The sequence below is a fragment of the Eumetopias jubatus genome, unplaced genomic scaffold (assembly GCF_037043125.1).
Source record: "Eumetopias jubatus isolate StellerSeaLion01/CBP00866 unplaced genomic scaffold, mEumJub1_p1.0 scaffold_9, whole genome shotgun sequence".
Lineage (NCBI taxonomy): Eukaryota > Metazoa > Chordata > Mammalia > Carnivora > Otariidae > Eumetopias > Eumetopias jubatus.
In genome coordinates this window covers 63,104,267-63,128,067 of record NW_028274815.1, presented here as the reverse complement: position 1 = coordinate 63,128,067, position 23,801 = coordinate 63,104,267, and positions in this window count along the sequence as shown.

Genomic DNA, 23,801 nt, shown 5'->3' with positions numbered 1-23,801 from the left:
CTTTCTCACTCTATCTCTTAACCTGATTTTGTATTTTCTGTTTCTACATCTTTCTGAACTTAATTCTGGATAATTCATTGACTCTGGTGGTTGTTTGAAAGTGGATACAGTTAAACAGAGACAACCACCTGTGTAGTCAGGATTTGAGTTTAGAGGCCATGAAGATTAAGAATTGGAAATTCTAGGACTCTAGATCAGGTAGAAGAGAAGATGCAGTGTGGAAAACATTAAGCATAGAGAACAGGAAGGTAAGGTGTGTAGAAATCTTCAAGACAACAATTAGAAAATTATTTCTGAAAGGAGAATAATGGGAAGCCTATGATAAAGAATTGATTTCAATCTCCCACCCTGGCAGGTGAGTAGAGGGAATGTACCTTGTATGTATTTTTCTCTACTTGGAGCCAGAGAATAGATGACATGGAAAAAAGAAAAATAAGAGGGAATGTCCTAAACTATGCATGAACTAGGTCACAAAATTCAAGGGCCAAATATGTTAAACAGGAAAGGAGTGACAAGCCTAAAATGTGCAGGATGGAGAAGAGTCACAACCAACGGCTGAAACGTAGAGACACTGCTGTGTCTCTACGTCCTGATCTAGGATGCTAGATCAGGAGTTTGGTAAAGTTTGGGCTTAGTATTGGGCTATTAAGAAGTTTAGTGTGCCTATGCTATTCTGTATGAATAATAGTGCAACTAGGAGGGGTAGTGATCCTACTAGAGCATAGAATAGGAAGTACAGTCCTGTGTTTAGGTGCTGTTTGATTTCCTCACTGGGTGATAATAATTAGAGGGGGTACTAGGGTTGCTTCAAATAGGATGTAGAATATAATTAGTTCTGTAGCAGTGAATGTCATGATTAGGAATAATTGTAGAAGGATTAATATTGTAATATATAGTTTTTTTCGGGTCAGTGATTCCTTTGATAGGTGGAATTGGCTGGCTATAAGTATTAAGGGTAGGAGTCATGTCGTGAGTGCTAGAAGGGGGGCTGATAGGGAGTCTGTAAAGAACAGTAAGGACAGATTTAGGCTGTTGTCGTTAAGTTGGTTCAGAAATGGTAGGCTAATGAGACTAATCAGTAGGCTGTAAGTTGTGTTAATTCAGATTATGTTGGGTTTTGATATTCATGTTAGGGGTATTAGTATTATAGTAGGAAAAATGATTTTTAGCATTGTAGGAGATTTAGTTTCTGTACATAGTCGGTTCCGTATGTGTTAGATACTATTACTAGGAGCGATAGTCCTAGGGCCGCTTCGCAGGCGGCAAACACAAGTAGAATGATGGGTGCTATCTTGGCCAGTGGTGAAGTGGTTGTTTAGGATTGCTACTGACATTATTACGAATAAGGATAATATTATGCCTTCTAGGCAGAGTAGGGAGGATATAAGATGGGATCGATATATGAGCAGTCCTATAAGAGATACAATGAAGGCTATGAAGATGTTAGCATATACTATGGACATTTGATAATTACAGTACAAGTCGTAATCTAATGAGTCGAAATCATTCATTTTGCGTTAAACTAATTATCATATTCTGTTCATTCAAGTCCTTTTTCGGTTCATTCATAGGCTAGGCTCACGGCTAGAAGAGAGATAAGTACGAGTGCTATGGTAAGTACAGTTGTTAGATTATTTGTGTGTGATGCTCATGGGAGAGGTAGGAGTAGTGCGATTTCCAGGTCGAATAGCAGGAATGTAATGGCTACTAAGAAGAATTTCATAGAGAAAGGTAGATATGCTGATCCTATGGGGTCAAATCCGCATTCATAAGGGCTAGCTTTTTCTGAGTAGATATTTAGTTGGGGAAGTCAGAATGCGATCAATACGAGTAGGGAGGCTAGGATTGTGTTGGTGAGTAGGGCTAGGATTATATTTATTGTTTCCTTCTGGATTTAACCAGAGCTGGTTGATTGGAAATCAACTGTACTAATTAATACTAAGGAAGCATGATCCTCATCAATAGATGGATACGTATAAGAATAGTCATATGACGTCTACAAAATGTCAGTATCAGGCAGCGGCTTCAAATCCGAAATGGTGGTTGGATGTGAAGTGGAATTTTAATTGTCGTAGAAAGCACACAATTAGGAAAGTTGAACCAATGATCACGTGTAGGCCGTGAAATCCCGTGGCCATGAAAAAGGTGGAGCCATAGATCCCATCAGAGATTGTAAAGGGAGTTTCATAGTATTCTGAGGCTTGTAGAAGTGTGAAGTAGAGGCTTAGGGAGATAGTAATGAATAGTGCTTGAAGTATGTGTTTACGGTTTCCTTCTATTAAGCTGATTATTACCTCTATTATTACCTTCTATTAAGGTGATTGACACTCCTGAGGCTAGTAGTACTGAGGTGTTGAGTAGTGGGACTTCTAATGGGTTTAAGGGTGTAATGCCTGTAGGTGGTCAGCACCCTCCTAGTTCGGGAGTAGGTGCTAGACTGGAGTGATAGAAGGCTCAGAAAAAGCCTGCAAAAAAGAATACCTCCGACACAATAAAGAGGATCATGCCATATCGTAGGCCTTTTTGGACAGTTGGAGTGTGATGGCCTTGGAATGTCCTTTCTCGGATAATGTCTCGTCATCATTGGTATATAGTCAGTGTGTTGGTCGTGAGAACTAGTAGTAAAAGATAGATTGAGTTGAAGTGAAATCATGTGATTAAGCCTGATGTTATGAGAAGGGCTGAGAGGGCTCCAGTTAGTGGTCATGGGCTAGGGTTGACTATGTGATATGCATGGGTTTGGTGTGTCATTAAGTATTGTCATGTAGGTATAGCCTTACTAGTAAGGTGAAGACATAGGCCTGGATAAGAGCCACAGCGAATTCAAGAAGAGTAAGATAAGGATAATAAAGGTGATGAGGGTTGTAGTTATGTTAATGCTTATGAGGGCAAGGGTAGCTCCCCCGATTAAGTGAATTAGTAGATGGCCTGCAGTGATGTTGGCTGTTAATCATACAGCTGGAGCGGTGGGTTGAATGAATAGGCTGATAGTTGCAATAATTACTAGTATGGGGATAAGGGGGAGAGGTGTTCCCTGGGGTAGGAAGTGGGCTAGGGATGCTTTAGTTCTGTGTCGGAATCCTGTGATAACTGTCCCTGCTCACAGGGGGATGGCCATTCCTAAGTTTATAGATAATTGAGTGGTAGGGGTGAATGAGTGTGGTAGGAGGCCTAGTAGGTTAGTGGATCCAATGAATAGAATGAGTGATGTAAGTATTAGTGCTCATGTTTGCCCTTTGTGTTTGTGGATTGATAGCATTTGTTTCCATGTCAGTGGGATCAGTCATTGTTGGATCAAGGTAAGACGGTTATTAACTAGTTGATCAGGTGAGGGAAATAGCATGCCCGGGAATAAAATAGCATGCTCGGGAATAAAATAATTAGGATTACGCTTCCCCTACAATAATAGGGGGAGCGAAAGAGGTGAGTAGATTTTCGTTCATTTTTTCTCTCAGGGTGTACTGGTCTTCAGTGATGGTGTTGATTTTAGTTCTGGATTTATTGCAAAATGATGTTTAGAAATTTTTAGTTGAAATATGATGAATAGAGTTAGGATTATGGATATGATTGTGATGAATCATGGCGTCGGTTTTTAGTCCCAAGGATGGCACAGCTCATGAATGGAAGATGTCTTCTGATGAGATCAGTATACGGATTGTTATTTCTATTGGTAATACAACTCGGTTATCCACTTCTAACAACCGTAGTTCTCCGGGTTTTAGTTCTTGTGTGGGAATTATATAGGAGTCAAAACTTAGGTCTTCATAGTCCATGTATTCATAACTTCAGTATCACTGGTGCCCCATGGTTTTGACAGTTAGGGAAGGGCTATTAATTTCATCTATTATATAAAGAATCCATAGGGAGGGTAGGGCGATTATGATTAAAATAATAGCTGGTAGAATTGTTCATACCGTTTCTACTTCTCGTGCGTCTATTGTACTTGTATGAGTCAGTTTTGTAGTCAGTATAAGTGAAATAATGTAAAGTACTAGCGAGCTGATTAGGAATACGATTATCAATGTGTGGTCATGGAAGTGTAGTAATTCTTCTATGATAGGGGAGGTTGCATCTTGGAGGCCTATTCGGAATGGGTACACCATAGAAATATAAAGGGTTTCCACCTATAACTTGACTTCGACAAAGTCATGTAATTTTTACTAATATCTCTTTATTGAGAAAGACATAATGGTTATGGTATTGGCTTGAAACCAGTTTCAGAGGGTTCCACTCCTTCCTTTCTTATTTTGACACAATGTAAGTGGGCTCTTCACATGTGTGATAGGGAGGAGGACATCCATGTAGTCATTCGATGTTGGTCGTTGTTAGTTCAACTGTCTCTACCTCTCGTTTAGATGCAAAAACCTCTCAGATCATAAAAACCATTAGTATTACCGCGGTAAGTTAAATAAATGAACCTATAGAGGAGACCGTATTTCATGTTGTGTAGGTGTCTGGGTAATCAGAATACCATCGTGGCATCCCTGATAGACCTAGGAAATGTTGAGGGAAGACTGTCATGTTGACTCCGACGAATATGATCGTAAAGTGGATTTTTGCTCAGGTATTATCGAGTGTGAATCTTGAAAATAAGGGGAATCAGTGGACGAATCCGCCCGTGATAGCGAACACCGCTCCTACTGATAATACGTAGTGGAAATGCGCTACCACGTGGTACGTGTCGTGGAGAATGATGTCTAGTGACGAGTTTGCCAGTACAACGCCCGTAAGGCCTCCTACTGTGAATAGGAAAATAAACCCTAGAGCTCATAGTATGGCAGGTGATCATTTGATGTTGCCTCCATGTAGAGTGGCTAGTCAGCTAAATACCTTAACTCCCGTTGGGATTGCGATTAATTATAGTAGCTGAGGTAAAGTATGCTCGCGTGTCAACGTCTATCCCTACAGTAAACAGGTGGTGCGCTCACACAATGAAGCCCAGGAAACCGATAGATATTATTGCTCAAACTATTCCCATGTAGCCGAAAGGTTCTTTTTTCCCTGAATAATAGGTAACAATGTGCAAGATTATCCCAAATCCTGGTAAAATAAGGATATATACTTCAGGATGTCCAAAGAATCAGAACAGGTGTTGATATAGGATAGGGTCACCTCCTCCAGCAGGGTCAAAGAAGGTTGTATTTGAGTTTCGGTCTGTAAGTAGTATGGTAATGCCAGCCGCCAGAACTGGTAGAGATAGTAGTAATAGTACTGCTGTAATTAATACAGATCATATGAATAGGGGAGTTTGGTATTGGGACACTGCAGGGGGTTTTATATTGATGATAGTTGTGATAAAGTTGATAGCCGCTAGGATGGATGATACACCTGCCAGGTGAAGAGAGAAAATTGTTAGGTCTACAGATGCTCCCGCATGGGCTAGGTTACCTGCTAGGGGAGGGTAGATGGTCCATCCGGTTCCCGCACCTGCTTCTACTATGGAAGAGGCTAGCAATAATAGGAAAGATGGTGGCAGGAGTCAGAAGCTTATGTTATTTATTCGGGGAAATGCTATATTGGGGGCTCCGATCATTAGAGGTACTAATCAGTTTCCAAAACCCCCAATTATAATAGGCATAACTATGAAGAAGATTATTACAAATGCATGGGTGGTGACAATTACGTTATAGATCTGATCATCCCCTAATAGGGCACCCGGTTGACCAATTTCTGCACGAATCAATAGGCTAAGGGCAGTGCCGGCTATTCCGGCTCACGCACTGTATAATAGATAGAGGGTACCAATATCCTTGTGGTTTGTAGAGAATAGTCATCGATTTATGAACATGGGTAAAATGGCTGATAATAGCATTAGACTGTAAATCTAAGAATGGATGTTTAAGTCCTCCTTTTGCCAAACCCTGTGGTGAAACGTCACGTTGAATTGCAAATTCAAAGAAGCAGCTTCAACCCTGCTGGGGCTTCTCTCGCCTTTTTTTCTACACGGTGGGAGAAGTAGATTGAAGCCAGTTGACTAGGGTATTTAGCTGTTAACTAAAGTTTCGTGGGATAGAGGCCCACCTATCTAGTAAGGGCTTAGCTTAATTAAAGTAGTTGATTTGCATTCAGCTGATGTGGGGTGAAGTCTCCCAGTCCTTAAGTTGATTTCAGAGATTAAGTTAGTAATACTTACTTAGGGCTTTGAAGACCCTTAGTCTGGGTTAGCCTAAATCTCTAGTCTAGAACAGACATTATTGGGGTTATGGGGAGTAGTATGGTCAAGATAATGATCAGTGGGGGTAGGAGGGCTACTTTTTTTGTGTTTTCAAACTGTCATTTCATTTTTATGTTGTTTGCTGAGGGGAATATTGTTAGTGTTGTAGTATAGGATAATCATATGTAGAAGTACAGATTTAATAATGCTGTGATAGCCATAAATGTTGGTAGGATGATTATGTCATTTTTTGTCAATTCTTGGATGATTATTCATTTGGGTGCAAAGCCTGATAGAAGGGGGAGGCCTCTGAGTGACAGCATAAGCATTAAGATCAAAGATGTTATGAGTGGTAACTTGTTTCATGTGTGAAATAATGATAATGTTGTTGTAGATGAGTTATGGATAAATAGTATGACTGTTCCGAGTGTTATGGCGATGTAGATTACTAGGTTTAGGATTATTAGGGTAGGGTTATATGTTATGATAATGGCTATTCATCCTATGTGGGCAATTGATGAGTAGGCTAGGATTTTTCGAAGCTGGGTTTGGTTTAGTCCTCCTCAGCCTCCCACTAGTACTGATGCAATTGCTATAACAGTTAGTAGTTTAGGGTTAATGGATGGTGTAATTTGGTAGAGGATTGACAGGGGTGCGATTTTTTGTCATGTAAGTAGGATTATGCCTGAGGATAGTGAGGTTCCTTGTGTTACTTTAGGTACTCAGAAGTGGAATGGGGATATTCCGAGTTTTATTGCCAGGGCGATGGTTAAGAGACTCGATGCTATTGGGCTGGGGAGCTTTAGGATTGTTCATTGTCCTGAAAATATTAGGTTGATGATGATGCCTAATATTAGGAGCATGGATGCAGTGGCTTGGGTTAGGAAATATTTTGTAGATGCCTCTATGGCCCGTGGGTTGAAGTTCTTTATTAGGATGGGGATGATTGCTAGTATGTTTATTTCGAAGCCAATTCAGATTATTAGTCAGTGAGAACTTGTTAGGACGATTATGGTTCCTGATGCAATGTTTGTAGTGATTATAATAAAAATTAGAGGTTTTAGGAGTATGAGAAGGGGGTTAACCAACATTTTCGGGGTATGGCCCCGATAGCTTATTTAGCTGACCTTACTATAGGATGTGGTGTATTTTGGGTACCACGAAGATTTTTGAGTTCTTAAGATTAGGTTCGATTCCTATTGTCCTAGAAATAAGAGGGTTTAAACCTCTATTATTTACTCTATCAAAGTAACTCTTTTAATCAGACATATTTCTTATGTTTGGGGAGGAATGCTTGCTGTGATGATAGGTAAGGTCATGTGTCATATGCATAGGGCTAGTGTGAGAGGTAGGAAATTTTTTCACAGGAGGTGTATTAGTTGATCATATCGGAATCATGGGTATGATGCTCAGATCCATAGGAATAGGATTGTTAGTGCTAGAGTTTTTAGGGTGAAGTTAGTAGTATATAGTTCAGGTATGTACGGGCTATGGAATGCTCCAAGGAATAAGACAGTTGTGAGGATATTTATTATAATAACGTTGGCATACTCTGCTAGGAAGAATAGGGTGAATGGGCCTGCTGCATATTCTACGTTGAACCCTGAAACCAGCTCCGATTCCCCCTCTGTTAGGTCGAAAGGGGCACGGTTGGTTTCTGCTAGGGTAGAGATGAATCATATTATGGCTAGGGGTCATGTGGGGAAGATTAGTCATAGGTGTTCCTGGGTGATGATTAGTGTGGACAGAGTGAAGGATCCGTTTATTAGTAGTACCGATAAGAGGATGATGGCTAGGGTTACTTCACAGGAGATCGTTTGGGCTACGGCTCGTAGGGCCCCGATGAGGGCATATTTTGTGTTTGATGCTCATCCGGAGCATAGAATTGAGTAAACAGCTAGGTTTGATATTGCTAGTATAAATAAGACTCCTAGGTTTATGTTAATGAGGGGGTGCGGTATGGGTAGGGGGGCTCATATGGTTAGGGCTAAGGTTAAGGCTAAAATAGGGGCTATAATAAATATTGATACAGAAGAGGTGAGTGGTCGTAGGGGTTCTTTGGTGAAGAGTTTTACAGCATCTGCTATGGGTTGGAGAAGTCCGTAAGGTCCTATGATGTTGGGTCCCTTTCAGAGTTGTATATAGCCTAGTACTTTTCGTTCTACTAGCGTTAGGAAGGCTACGGCTAGAAGGATTGGGACGATTAGTGAAATAATGTTAATTATAAGTATAATGTTAGGGAGAGGAGTTGAACCTCTGAAGGATAAAGCCTTAAGTTTTACGCAATTACCGGGCTCTGCCACCCTAACAAGCCCTGCTTTCGGGCTCATGGTGTGATTAGACTGGTTAGATTGAAATTATATCATGTATTGGTCTTTTTTTTTTTTAAGATTTTATTTATTTATTTGAGAGAGAGAATGAGAGAGAGAGCATGAGAGGGGGGAGGGTCAGAGGGAGAAACAGACCCCCCGCCAAGCAGCGAGCCTGATGTGGGACTCGATCCCGGGACTCCAGGATCATGACCTGAGCCGAAGGCAGTCGCTTAACCAACTGAGCCACCCAGGCGCCCTATCATGTATTGGTCTTAAGGCGCTTTGTTAAAATAGGCCTTGTTTCTCTTGTCCTTTCGTACTGGGAGAGACTGGTTAATAGATAGAAACTGACCTGGATTACACCGGTCTGAACTCAGATCACGTAGGACTTTAATCGTTGAACAAACGAACCCTTAATAGCTGTTGCACCATTAGGATGTCCTGATCCAACATCGAAGTCGTAAACCCTACTGTTGATATGAACTCTCGAACAGGATTGTGCTGTTATCCCTAGGGTAACTTGTTCTGTTGATCAAAAATTTTGGATCAATTAATGATATATTATTTTGACTGGTGTGTCTAGATTTATATCACTCGGAGTTTGTTTTGTTTTCCGAGGTCACCCCAACCTAAATTGCTAGTCCATTATAGAATTATTTTGTTCTGTCGGTTGATTAAGTAGGTTCTGTTGGGCTAGTTAATTAAAGCTCCATAGGGTCTTCTCGTCTTATTGTTTCATTCCCGCCTCTTCACGGGAAGGTCAATTTCACTGATTGGAAGTAAGAGACAGTAAAACCCTCGTGTGGCCATTCATACAAGTCCTTATTTATAGAACAAATGATTATGAGTAGGAATGATATGATGCCTACCCCTTCCCAACTGATGAATAGTTGGAATAGGTTGTTTGCGGTGACCAAGATTATTATAGTAATGAGAAATATTAGTAGATATTTGAAAAATCGGTTGATGTAGGGATCTGAGCATATGTATCATACTGAGAATTCTATGATGGATCATGTGATGAAGAGAGCTACGGGTATAAAGATTATTGAGAAGTGATCTAGTTTAAAGCTTAATGATAGCTTTATGGTTTGGATAGTTATTCAGTGTCAGTTTGAGATAATTATTTCTTGTCCTGAGTAAATGAATATTATTATAGGGATTATGCTAGTCGTAAAGACGTATGAGATGGTGGTTTTTACGTATTGCGGGTAGAGTTTGCTCTCGTAGATTGGGGTACTGGTTAAGATGACTGGTATCGTGAGTATGAATAGTGTCATAATAATGGAGGAGGCGAATAGATTGATTACTTTTATTTGGAGTTGCACCAATTTTTTGGTTCCTAAGACCAATGGATTACTTCTATTCTTTAAAAGTTGGAAAAGCCGTGTTTTTATACCCGGGGGCATGAGTTAGCAGTTCTTGCATTCTTTTTCGGTAAATAAAAAGGTTTGAGCTTTTATTGTTAGATTCACAATCTAATGTTTTTCTTAAACTATATTTACAGTAAAGGGGTCCTAGGATTATTTTCTATTTTCTATCTATATTTCTATTTTCTTTATATTACCAAAGTGGTGTACATTTCTTTGTAAAAAATCAAAATATCACATCGAAAGCTAAAACCCCTTCTACTATCCCCCCAATTTCAAAACATTCTTCTCCTAGAGAAAGCACTGTCTAATCCCTCTATGTAAAAAGATACCTCAACAAACCATATAGACCAATTGTGTGTGTGGTGAGTGTACCACTTATGTATGTGTCTTAAATAAGGTTGGAAAATTTATAGGTAGAGGTGGGACACTAGAAAGCCAGAGTGAAACTGACAATATTCTAATCAGGAAGTAGCCAGGCCCTAACAAGGGACTGACAGAGCAAAGGAAGCTGCTAACATTGATAAATGAGTATATGTGAAGGCAGAAAGATTTGGAAGTAAAGATAATGCCAGAGATTTGGGCTTAAATACCAGGCTAGCAGCTGGTGATTCCCTTGGTGTTCAGGAAGTAGGGCAGTTGGGAAATTTTTCAATGAAACAAAGGTATTTGTCTGAGGCACACTGATTTGAGGTGAAAATGACCTCAAATCTGATTAAAATCTTTAATGAAATGACAATTTTCTATGACCTGAAATGTATTTATTTGACTATCTATTTAACAACTGATATCCCCTATGGAATACTGATGGATATTTACTTCTATTCCAGTAATTATTATTTTCTAAATCCTAAATTCTCTAAAAAGAATTGTTCTTAAAAATGTTTTTTTTTTTTTTTCTTTTCAGGAACATTCTTTAAAAAATAAATTCTTTATTAGGGTGGAACTGTGACCTCAGTTAAGTCACTTACCTTCTTTGACCTGAAAATGCCCATGTTTAAATAAAGGGATTTAGACTTTCTTTTCTATCATTATTGCAGACTAATAATTGTAACTTACCCCTCTGCTGAAAACAACTATGAATGTTGAATAATTTTTTCTACCTCCTTAAATGCATTGATAGTATGACTACAAGTCAAATAAAAAGCTAAGTGAAGTCAGGATCCCAGAAGTATTCTTTTATACGGGTAAGTTAGAAACAAACCCAATTCGTCCCTCCCTGAATGCCCCACCCAACACCCAACCCCACATAGAATGCAAGGAAAATTGCCTGCCTTAAACCATGGTGCTTAATGAAAAAGGAAAAAAAAACCTCCCTTGAAAATTGTGAAACAAATGCATACCTTCAGGGCTTATATATCAATTTACATTGACTAGGTTCTCCAAAAATCCTTAGATGGATATAATACTGTGGTTTCAAGTAGTTCTGGCCTGGTTGTGGCCTCCCCCCTCCCAAAAAAAGTGACAGAAGCAAATGCAGATGATTTTTGGAGGAATTTAGCTCCATCACAGGTTTTAAAGAATTCTGATAGATAATCTTCTACATAAGATAAAAAAAGCGGAAAAAGACTATAAAGAATGCAGATGTATGAATTATCAATTATAGATTACAAAAGAACCATACTTAATATGTTTCAGAAATAAGAGGAAAATGAACAGGGAAAAATAAGATATAAAAAGGGAACAAGCATTTTTGGCAAAAAAAAAAAAATAGAACCTCTAGAAATGAGAATTAGAATAATTAAATTAAAAATTCTCTGGATTATATAAATTGCACAGCAGAAAATTAGAGGAATAATAGGTGAACTGGAAAGTGATCTGAGAAATTATTCAGATGTATATTGAGAGACAAAGAGATGGGAAAATATACAAAAGTGAGACTAGAGATATGGAGCAAAGAGTGAGACAGTTTCTCCTTTAAAAAGGAGAAAAGAGAGAGAAGGTAGTAGAGGCAAGATTTGGAAAATTTTCTGATGATAAGCACTGGGTGATATAAGGAATTATTGAATTGTACTATATTATATAATTGTACAACATAATATAATATTATGTTGTACACCTGAAGCCAATATAACATGGTATGGTAACTATAAAAAATAAATAAAACCTACGTATAGAAAAAATAAAAATAAAAAAAAAAACATAAATTAAAAAAATTTTTGAAAAATTTCCAGAACCAGTAACTGACAATGATGCATACCTTCAAGAAGCTCCCAAAATTGCAAATGTAATAAAAAAAAGTCCAGACCTAGACAAATCATATTGAAATTGCACAGCAGCAAACTGCAAATATATCATCTTAAAAGACTATTTGTATTAACAGAAGCAATAATATACCAGGGGTTAGTGAACTCTTTCTGTAAAGGAACAGATGGTGATTACTTTAGGGTTTGAGGGCTGTATGGTCTGTGTTGCAAATACTCAGTTCTGCCACTATAGTAAAAGCAGCTACAAAATTTGTAAATGAATAAGAATGGCTGTGTTTCAATAAAACTTTATTTACAAAAAACAGGTTGTGATTCAGATTTGGCAGACAGGGCATAGTTTGTTCACCGTGGGTTAGACTGACATCTGACTCAACAGCAAAAACAGAACACGGAAGGCAGGAAAATATCTTTAATAGAGTGAAATAAAGCAGTTGCCAACCTACAGTCCCATAGTCAGCAAAATAACATTCAAGAATGAAGTAAAATGAAGACAATTCCCAGAAAAAAAAACAAAAACAAAACCTTGATAAATTTTTACCACCAGTTCATCTTTACTAACTAATATTCTAAAAGACATACCTTCAGGTGAAAAAAAAGTGATCTCAGTTTAAGAAACAAAACGCAATGAAAATAATAAATATGTGAGTAAATCTAAAATCAAAATCAACTCCACATAAAACAAAATAACAACAATATAAAAAATATATAAACAGGGGTGCCCGGGTGGCTCAATTGGTTAAGCATCTGCCTTCAGCTTAGGGCATGATCCCAGGGTCCTGGGATCGAGTCCCACATCAGGCTCCCTGCTTGGTGGGGAGCCTGCTTCTCCCTCTTCCCTGCTTATGTGCTCTCTCCCTCTCTCTCAAATAAATAAATATCATCTTTAAAATATATATATATTTAAAATATATCTATACACACAATAAAAACAAGGTAGAGTTAAAATTCCCCAAAATAATAGCCTTTACTATGGAGAGGTGACTGGAATCAAGCTCTCTAAGTCCTTGAATTATTCAGGAGGAGGATAGAAATATTGACTACTTTAGACAATAAAACTTTATGTATATAAATTAAATGTATGTAAATGTATGTAAATTTAACTTTGTAAAGTAAGAACTACAAAATGGAAATAGAAAATGAAAATCCAAACTAGTAAGAGTGGAAATAAAATGAGAAAAAAATCTGTCTAAAGAAAGCCAAGAAAGACATTTAAAGACATATAAGATAATATAGACATATCAGATAATATAGACATATAGATATGTCTTATAGCTATATAAGATCATATAAATAAGTCTACATATATAAGCAACTGAAACTAATGTAAATATACTGAATGTTCCAAATAAAATTTTTAAATGTTGATGCTGGTTTTAAAAAAAGTCACCCATCTACTACTTTACAGAAGAATAGCAATTTAAGCCTAAAGCAAGCAGAAGAAATACTAAAAATTAGAAAGGAAATCAATGAGATTAAAAAGAGTAAAACAATAAATGAAACAAAAAGCTGGTGCTTTGAAAAAGATCAATAAAATTGGATAAATCTCTAAGCCAGCCTAACTGAAGAAAAAGAGAAGATACAAATTATCAATATCAGATGAAAGAAGGGTCATCATACTGATCCTTTGAGCATTAAAAGAATAATAAAGGAATACTACAAACAACTCTATGCCCACAAATTTAATGACTTCAGTGAAATAGACCAATTCCTTCAAAGACACAAACTACCAAAATTAACACACACACAAAAGTAGATCTGAATAGGCCTACACCTATTCAAAAAACCTGAATCAATAGTTCATAACCTTCCCCCCCAAAAAAACAAGAAACAAACAAACAAAACAAAACAAAACAAAAAATGTGTCAGGCCCAGATGGTTGCACTGGTGAATCCTACCAAACATTTAAGGATGAAATTATACCAATTCTCCACAATCTCTTCCAGAAACAGACGCAGAGAAAACACTTCTAAACTCATTTTGGAAAACACTTAGTTTAGAAAACACTTCCAAACTCTAAGGCCAGAATTAACCTAATACCAAAACCAGACAAAGATACTACAAAAAAAGGGAAACTATGAACCAATACCTCTCATAAACATAGATGTAAAATTCTTCAATAAAATATTAGCAAATCCATTTCAACTATGTATAAAAAGGAATAATACACCATGACCAAGTGGGATTTGTTCCAGATTCAAAATCTGAAAATCAGTCAGTGTACTTCACCACATCAACTGGCTAAAGACAATAAATAAGTAAATAAATAAATAAATAAAATGATAATATCAATTGAATCAGAAAAAGCATTTAAGATAATCTAATACCCATGCATGACAATATCTCTCAGTAAACTAGAAATAGAGGAGAATTTTCTTAACTTGATAAAGAACATCTACCAAAAAACTCTACAACTAACATTCTACTTAATGGTGATAAACAAGATGCTTTAACCCTAATATTAGGAATAGGTCAAGGGCATCCTCTCCCTCACGACCCCTATTTAACATTTTAATGGAAGACCTAGCTGGTTTAATTATTTGAAAAGAGGAAATAAGTATACACATTGGAAAGGAAGAAATAAATGTCTTTATTTGCAGAATAATGATTATGTATATAGAAAATCCCAAAAATTTGCCAAAAAAAAAAAAACCCAGACAAAACAAAAGACGCATGGACCTAAAATAAGTGAGTATACAAATGTTACAGGATATAGGTTAATATACAAAAGTCCATGCTAAAAAAAAAAAAAGAAAAAATTCAGTGCTTACCTATATACTAGCAATGAACAATTAGAAAATTCTTAGGTATAAATCTAACAAAATACGCACAGGATCTACAAAACTCTGATGAAAGAAACTAAAGAAGATCTAAATAAATGGAGATATATTCTGTGTTCATGGATTGGAAGATTCAGTATTGTTGTCTTCCCAACTTGATCTTCTACATATTTCAAATCAAAATCCCAGCAAGCTACTTCATAGATATTAACAAGTTTATTCTGAAGTTTATATGGAGAGGCAAAAGATCTAAAATAGGTAACAGAGAACAAGAAGAACACAATTCTATTTTAATATACTTACTAACAAGCTACAGTAATGAAGACAGCATGGCATTGTTGAAACAACAGGCACACAGATCAACTGAAAAGAACAGAGAGCCCAGAAATAGACCCATAGAAATATAGGCACTGATCTTTGACAAAAGAGCAAAGGCAATTGTATGTATTAGTTTACCGTTGCTATTGTAACAAATTACCACAAATTTCATGGCTTACATGGCATAAATTTCTTATGTTATGATACTGGATTTTGGACATCTGACATGGATCTCACTCGGCTAAGATCAAGTTCCTTACAGGAGTTATAGGAAAGAACCCATTTCCTTACCTGTTTCAGCTTCTAGAGGCACTACATTCCTTGGCTCATGGATCAATTCCATCTGTAAAGCCAGTCAAGTCTTTCTCATATTGTACCAGTCTCCTTCTCTGCCTCTGATTCTTTTATCCCTCTTCCACTCTTAAGGACCATCATGATTACTCTGGGTCCATCTCTATAATCCTAGATGATCTTCCCATCACAAAACCATCTGAATTGCAATCCTAATTCCCTAATTCTGTAACTTTAATTCCCCCTGGCCATGCAGCCTAACATATGCACAAGTTCTGGGGATTAAGACATGAGCATCTTTGGTAGGGGTGGGGCATTATTCTGCCTATCACTGCAATTCAGTGGAGGAAGAATAGTTTTTTCAAGAAATGGTGCTGGAACAATGCATATCCATATGCAAAAGAGTGAATCTAGCACAGATTTTTACAGCCTTCACAAGCATAAACCTGAATGGATTATGGGCCTAAATGCGAAATGCAAAACTATAAAACTTCTTAAAGAACATGTAAAAGAAAGTCTATGTGACCTTGGGTTTGGTGATGAATTTTTAGATAAAATGCCAATAACGTGAGTCACAAGAGAAAAGATGGATAAGCTGGAATTTCTTAAAATGAAAAACTTCTGCACTGTGTAAGACACTGTCAAGAAAATAAAAAACAAGCCACAAGCTGAGGGAAAATATTTGAAAACATATCTGATAAAGGACTTGTACCCAAAACACACAAAGAGCTCTAAACTCAACAAAAAGAACCCAATTTAAAAACGGGCAAAAGATCTGAGCAGACACTTTGCCAAAAAAAATATATAGATAGCAAATAAGCAAATGAAATATGCTCAACATTATCTATCATTCAAGAATTACAGATTAAAACTGTAGGGAGATATCCCTATACATTTCTTAAAAGAGCAAAACAAATAAACAAAATAACCCAAACCTGACAATATCAATTGCTGTTGAGGATGAGCAACAGGAATTCTCATTCTTTGTTGGTAGGAAACCAAAATAATATAGACACTTTGGAAGATTGCTTGGCAGTTCCTTACAAAGCTAGACATAATCTTACCGTACAGTTTAGTAATTGTACTTCTATTTATTTACCAAAGTGATCCAGAAACATGCCTACACAAAAACCTGCTTATAAATTATTTTAACAGCTTTATTTATAATTGTCAAAACTAGAAGCAAGCCAGATGTCCATCAATAGGTGAAATGATATACAAACTATGGTATATCCACATATGGATTATTATTCTATGATGAAAAAAAATGAATCATCAAGCCGTGAAAATACATGGATGAATCTTAAATGCACATTGCTCCATGAAAGAAGCCAGTCTGAAGAGGGTACACACTGTATGGTTCCAATTAAATGTATCCTGGAAAAGGAAAAACTAGGGAGAGGGTTAAAGATCAGTGATTGCCAAGAGTTTGGGGGAGGAAGTAGGTGAGGTACAGGGCAGTGATATTTTAGGGCAGTGCAATTATTCTGTATAACGTTATAATAGTAAAGCTATGACAATATGCTTTTGTCAAAACCTGTAGAACTTGACTACACCAAAATAAAAAACTTTTGCACAACCAAGGAAACCATCAACAAAAGAAAAATGCAACCTAATGAATGGGAGAAGATATTTACAAATGATATATCTGATAAGGGGTTAATATCCAAAATATATAAGGAACTCATATAACTCAACACCAAAAAACTTTACATAATCCATGGGCCGAGGAACCGAATGGACATTTTTCCCAAAGAAGACATACAGATGGCCAACAGACCCATGAAAAGATGCTCAACATCACAAATCATCAGGGAAATGCAAATCGCAACCACAATGAGATATCACCTTACACCTGTCAGAATAGCTAGACTAAAAAAGACAAGAAATCACAAGTGTTGGCGAGGATGTGGAGAAAAGAGAACCTTTGTGCACCATTAGTGAGAATGTAAATTGGTGCAGCCACTGTGGAAAACAGTATGGAGATTCCTCAAAAAATAAAAATAGAAACACCATATGATCCCAGAGTTCCACTACTGGGTATTTACCTAAAGAAAATGCAAACACTAATGCAAAAAGACATATGCACCTATATGTTTATTGCAGCATTACTTACAATAGCCAAAAATATGAAAGCAACCTAAGTATCCATTGATAGACAAATGGATAAGGAAGATATGGTATATATACACAATGGAATATTACACAGCCAGGGAAGGGATGAGATCTTGACATTTGCAACAACATGGATGGACCTAGAGGCTACACTGCTAAGTGAAACAAGTCAATCAGAGAAAGACAAATACGATATGATTTCACTCATATGTAGAATTTAAAAAAAACAAAACAAAGACAAAAGAGACAAACAAACAAACAAACAAACACAGACTCTTAAATACAGAGAACTGGTGGTTGCCAGAACTGGGGTGGAGGAGCAAAACAGGTAAAGGGGATCAAGAGTACACTTAATCTTGATGAGCACTGAGTAATGTATAGGATTGTTGAATCATTATATTGTATACCTAAGACTAGTGTAACACTGTATGTTAATTATATTTCAATTTAAAAAGAGGAAAAAAAAACCCTGTAGAACTTCATTGCACAGAAAATAAATTTTAATGTATGCAAATTCTCAAAAAATCTTTTGGGGGGTGCCTGTGTGACTCACTTGGTTGAATGCTGGACTCTTGGTTTTAGCTCAGATCACGATCTTATAGTTGTGGGATCAAGCCCCGCATCGGGCTCTGCACTCAGAATGGAATCTACTTCAGATTCTCTCTCCCCCTTCCTCCTTCCCTCTCTCTCTAAAATAAATAAATTAATTAAGTATTTTAAAAAATCTTTTAGGAAGTTATGGGGTCCCAGAATGGAATGCAGAATGTGACAAAACAATGTATCTTTATTACAAATATTTAAAACACCTTCACTGAAGGGAGTATGGGAAAGAGTTGCTGACCTAAGTAACTTTAGAAATAAATGGGGTCTGTAAGACAAAAAGGCAAAAGAATCTGTACCTAAATGCTATATTCTAGTTGATAAAGTTGTTTCCCATGAGGGTGTGGGTAAATAATTTTGATACTACTATGCAGAAATATTGGAACTGAACAATTAAGTAACTGGATGACAGATGGTAGGAGCAAGTTTTCTCACTTTTGGAGTAGGAGGTTACACACTGCAAGAAGAGGTTATAATGATCAATGTGGTAATAGATTAGAATTGGAGACATCAATATGAATTCATGTTTAGCATATATATATATATATATATATCATGTAAAAATAGTATAAACGTGTGTTTATATACTTGGGTTAGTATACACATATATTTCCTTGATGTGTCTGCTGAGAGGGCCTAGAAGCAATGATACCCCAGTAGCAGTGAGCACACCTAGCACCCAGATCTTGGTTTCTAATACCACTCTCCAGTTAAAACACACACACACATACACAGAAAACACAGGGCTTCTTGGAGAAATGGCTGGTACTAGGATTGGGAAACGAAATAAACAAGATGAATCTGGAACATCTTGTTTTGACAGAGAGTAAGGAAATGATAAAAAACAAAAAACAAACAACAAAAACTCCACAATGATGGGGTATGTCAAATGGAAATAGGAACCAAATGAAAGAGCTCCTAACGGCCAAAAGGAATAATTTTAGCAACATAATAAAAAAATAAAGTATTGGATTATAACCCAAAGTATAAAATAAATATCTATGAGTTTATAATGATATAAATGATTGAAGAAATGGGAGGGAATAAACAAATCTTCTGAGCAGAAACAATCCAAATCATTTGTGTAGACTCCCTGCCTTCATAGAGATGGAGCATAAACTCTCAACTCTTTAATGGTGAACTCCGTATGTTGACTTTCTTCCAAAGAGTACAGTATGGAAAGGGTAGGGAGTAACTTTATGGTGGAGAAAACTGACCAACACTGCTTCAACCAGGTTATCAAGGTCAACATCAACAGTGATAAGTCATGTTGATACTATGTACCCTTGATACATATAATGAGAAAGTACTTTACCTTTATGATCTTCCTTCCAAAATATATAACCTGTCTAATCATGTCTAACCATGTATAAAGCGTTAGATGAATCCCAACTGATGAACATTCTACAGAATACCTGATTCCTTTAATCTGTCAAGGTCATGCCAAATAAGGTAAGTCTAAGAAACTGTCACAATCAAGAGGAGCTTAAGGAGACATGATGACTAAATGTAATGTGGTATCTTAGATGGAATCCTAGAGCAGAAAAGGAACATTAGGTAAATACTAGGATATCTGAATAAAGTGTGGACTTGATAATATATCAGTATTAGTTCATTAATAATAAATGTACTATACTAATGTTACATGTAGCAATAAAAAAAACTTGGTGTGAGATATATAGAATCTCTCTGAATTATCTTCACATTTTTTTCTAACTCTAAAACTGTCCTGAAATTAATTTTTCACTTAAAAATTTATTTTATTATGAGGTCCCTGGGTGGCTCAGTCATTAAGCGTCTGCCTTCGGCTCAAGTCATGATCCCAGGGTCCTGGGATGAGCCCCACATGGGGCTCCCTGCTCAGCGGGGAGCCTGCTTCTCCCTCTGCCTGCCACCCTGCTTACTTGTGCTCTCCGTCTCTCTGTCAAGTGAATAAATAAAATCTTAAAAATTTTTTTATTAAACCAGAAGAAGGTGAAAGGAGAAACAAAATATTTGAAAAAATCAAATGGACAAATAGACAACACAAAAATAACATAATTACATTGTTTATACAGACTAACTCTAGTTAAGAGGCAGAGATTGTCAGACTAGATCAAAGAGCAGGATCCAGTTTAGGTTCTCTAAAATTGACACATTTTAACCACAAAGATACCAATAGATTGAAAGTAAAAAGATGAAAAAGATATACCATGAAACCTGCAAGCACAAAAAAGCTAGAGTGCTTATATTAGTATCAGATAAAGCATGCATCAAAACAAGGAATATTACTAAAGGGAAAGAACATTTTGGAGTGACAAAATAGTCTATCTTAAATATATGCTAAATTCTACAATTTTTTTTTTCTATAGGGAGGGCTGGGTTACATGATTTCTAAAAATCCTCCCTGCTCTAAGTACTGTGATTCCTGGGCTGGCCAGTGGCAAGTCTGATTTGTAAAAGTGAGCACATCTTGCTATGCTTCTACAAGTCCATAAAGGGCTGTTGGATTCACATGGATAAATTCTGAGGGGCTCTTTCTGAACAGATTTGTCTATGTAGAAAATAATGCAGACTATTTTGCTTGAATTCAAATGAAATTTGCATTAACCTTTGTAAGTGGGGAAGCATAAAGAAATAGCACAAGAGGTTTGCAGATATACCAGACCATAAGATTGTTTGCTTACGAAAGCTGTTGAACTATTTATTTGATCCACACCACACACATTTTGGAGGCATTGAACTGAAAGCATAATAGACCCTAGGGTGTGTATATATTCTAGAGAAAGAGAGAGACTTGCATTCAAATGAATGCATTTTGTTTAATGCATGTTTTAGAACCATACTTGAAAAGTACTCTATGAAATTTCAATTTGATTTTGCTGGGTCATTTTCATTTAGAACTTAGTAAAAGCTAAACTGCCTAATGAATATTTAGTATACCTTAGACAGTTCAGCATTTTCAAACCTGCATTAAATTGAAACATCAAAACAAAAATATATTATTTTTCAAATTCTTCTTGGTTTTTCCTTTTGTGCCTCCTAAATAAAGACAGTCTGATAGCTGAAAATACTGGTATAAAATGAAGAGGGTAATGAGTAGGAAAAGAGAGGTTAGGAAGCTATAATCAATTGTGAGCTTCAATGCAATCATAAACCATGAGAGCTAAATAACTCCTATCTCTACCTTTGCCCTTTCGTTGTAATAATGCATGCAGAGATTTTTAAGTAATATAAGCTTGAGATAAAAACTGAAAAGTTCAATTATCTTAGCAATGAAATATTAGGAAGGAAATATGGATATGTTTGAATAAGTGATGAGTGGAAATATAATGATATTTCAGTAACAAAATAAATTTACTTCAGATATAAGAGGGTACATTTCCCTATACTGATTGCTACTGATTTTTTGGCTGAGTTTACCAAATTGTAAATCTTCCCCACTGATGCTTAGTAATTACGTATTCATTTGAATTATGAAAATGATTATCATAATATTTTAGCCTCTGGTGAGCTATAGATCTTCTTCCATCATTTCAACCGTTTCTTCATTTTTTGGAACTCAGATGACATATTCACTTTTCAATTTTTATAGACATATATTTGAGTTCGAATTTGATGTATTCTAATTTGCCGTGTTGGAAAAAAAGAACTAATTTCAAAGGGTGTGTGTGCGTGTCTGTGTGTACGCATGTACGTGCACATGGTCATGTGTGTAAAGTAACCGTGTTACTGCACTGGAACACAAAGACACCGAAGAATTGAGTTCTTAAGTTAAGAAAGAATAGAAACAGAGCAATGAAAAGACCACAAACTGAGGGCATTTGCCCCAGAGGGTCATTCTTAGTTTAAACCTAACGAAGGTGGATGGGGTGGTGGGCAGAAAAAGGGGAAACAAAATACAGTCTTACTTTGTATGTGTATAATAGAAAAAGTTGACACATTGTGAAGAACAAAAATGTTACAAAGGTTGTTTTATAGTGAAAAGCTTAGGTTTAAAAGAAAAAAACAATTTGAAGAAAGTGGAGTAGTGCCATTTTCCCTTTCGTTTTCCATTGGTTCCATAAATCGATATTGAGTCTCTTTGAAGTGCCAGGACGCTGTGCTCACTGAAGATGACAGGATGGCTCCCAACACTTCTCAAGACCTTCCATTCCCTGATTGGAAGGCAGTGCAGTGTGGGAGCTTGCCCACTGTTGGATGGTGGTCAGGAAAGGAGGTTTGGATGGAAATGCAGAGAGTGAATACGATTTCCCAAGGCCAGCATTTCTGTGACCTTCATTTCCACTCCCAACATCATCTTATTGGTGGAGTTTGAGGGTGAATTCCATTATGTAAACTTAAGATTATTTCCAGGCACGACTTGTTTGAGCCACATACTTTTTCCTACCAGCTTCTCTTCTTCTGTCCAATATTAGTACAAGAGCATGTTTCTAAATATACTTCCTAAAAGACCCCACCCACAGTTTAAAGTATCATCATTCCCAGTTCCAAAATGTACAGAGAATTTGGGGTGGGGTGATGTGAGCAGTTCAACTGTTGCCTACCCTTCTCCCTCTCTCTTATCATGCTTCCCCTGATAATGTGTGCATTCATGGATTTCTGCGTTTTTCCGACTTTCCATCTTGAAGTGACCCTCCTTGCAGACTGAAGTCCCTTGAGTCTGAGAAGATATTCTAACCCTCATTCGTATCATCCTGTTGTCCCACCCAGAGTTCCGCAGCCTGTGGAAATAGATTATATTAGAACATATACTCACATTTTGTTGTGTGGACATTTGACACCCCCTTCCTGCCTCCCTAAAAAACAACAGCAAACCTGGTCACACAGGACCCAGCACCTGGCAAGGATCCTCTGTGAAGTATTTCTGGAAGTCTGCAGAGGGAGTCTCATGGGTACGCAAATAAGTCTGTGCCTGTTGGCTGCTGTATAACCCCCCCCTCCTTTACCTCTGGCTGGCGGCCAGCAGTGACGCAGGTGCATTTCCAGAAGGTCCCTGTGGTGCTTGTGGCAGGAATTTAGGTTTCCCAAATGTTATCATTTTGCCTACAGTTGTTTAAGTTACAACTGTAGGCAATGGCAGCATATATTTCTGAGGTGCTAAGTTAGCTTTGTCTATCTTAAATATGAACTACTAGATTTAGGGTAATCTTTGCCCATGCTGTTGAAGGATATAAATAATTATATCTAACATCTTTAGCTTCAGCATTGTCAAGTGATTTTTCCCAATGCAGATGCAAAAAAAGAATAAAAACCACAAAAATCAAAACCAGCACCACCCAAGCTGTATTAATTATTAACACATGGAAAAAAGATAAAATCTGTAATATTTATTTCTATTTACTTCCTACCTATTTAAATAGCCTTAAACATCAGGATCTTTACCTGAAATACCCATCCATTGTTCCTTGAAATATACTATGGAATCTGTTTCACATCATCTTTTCTGAGGGTATAACACTGGGCTTAGTTTTTCTTTAGAAAAAGAAAGTCAAAGTTGTTTTGTTTGTTAATTCTTACCGACTGCCAGTGGCCAGAGCTAGGTAGGACCCAATGTTTCCAAATAGAATAATGCAGAATTATTTTAATGTAGCTTTAATTTGGCAAAAGTAAATAAAGTTGTGCATTATAAGTAACTACCGAACACAAATTGCTTGCCTGTGCCTCTTTTTACCTCA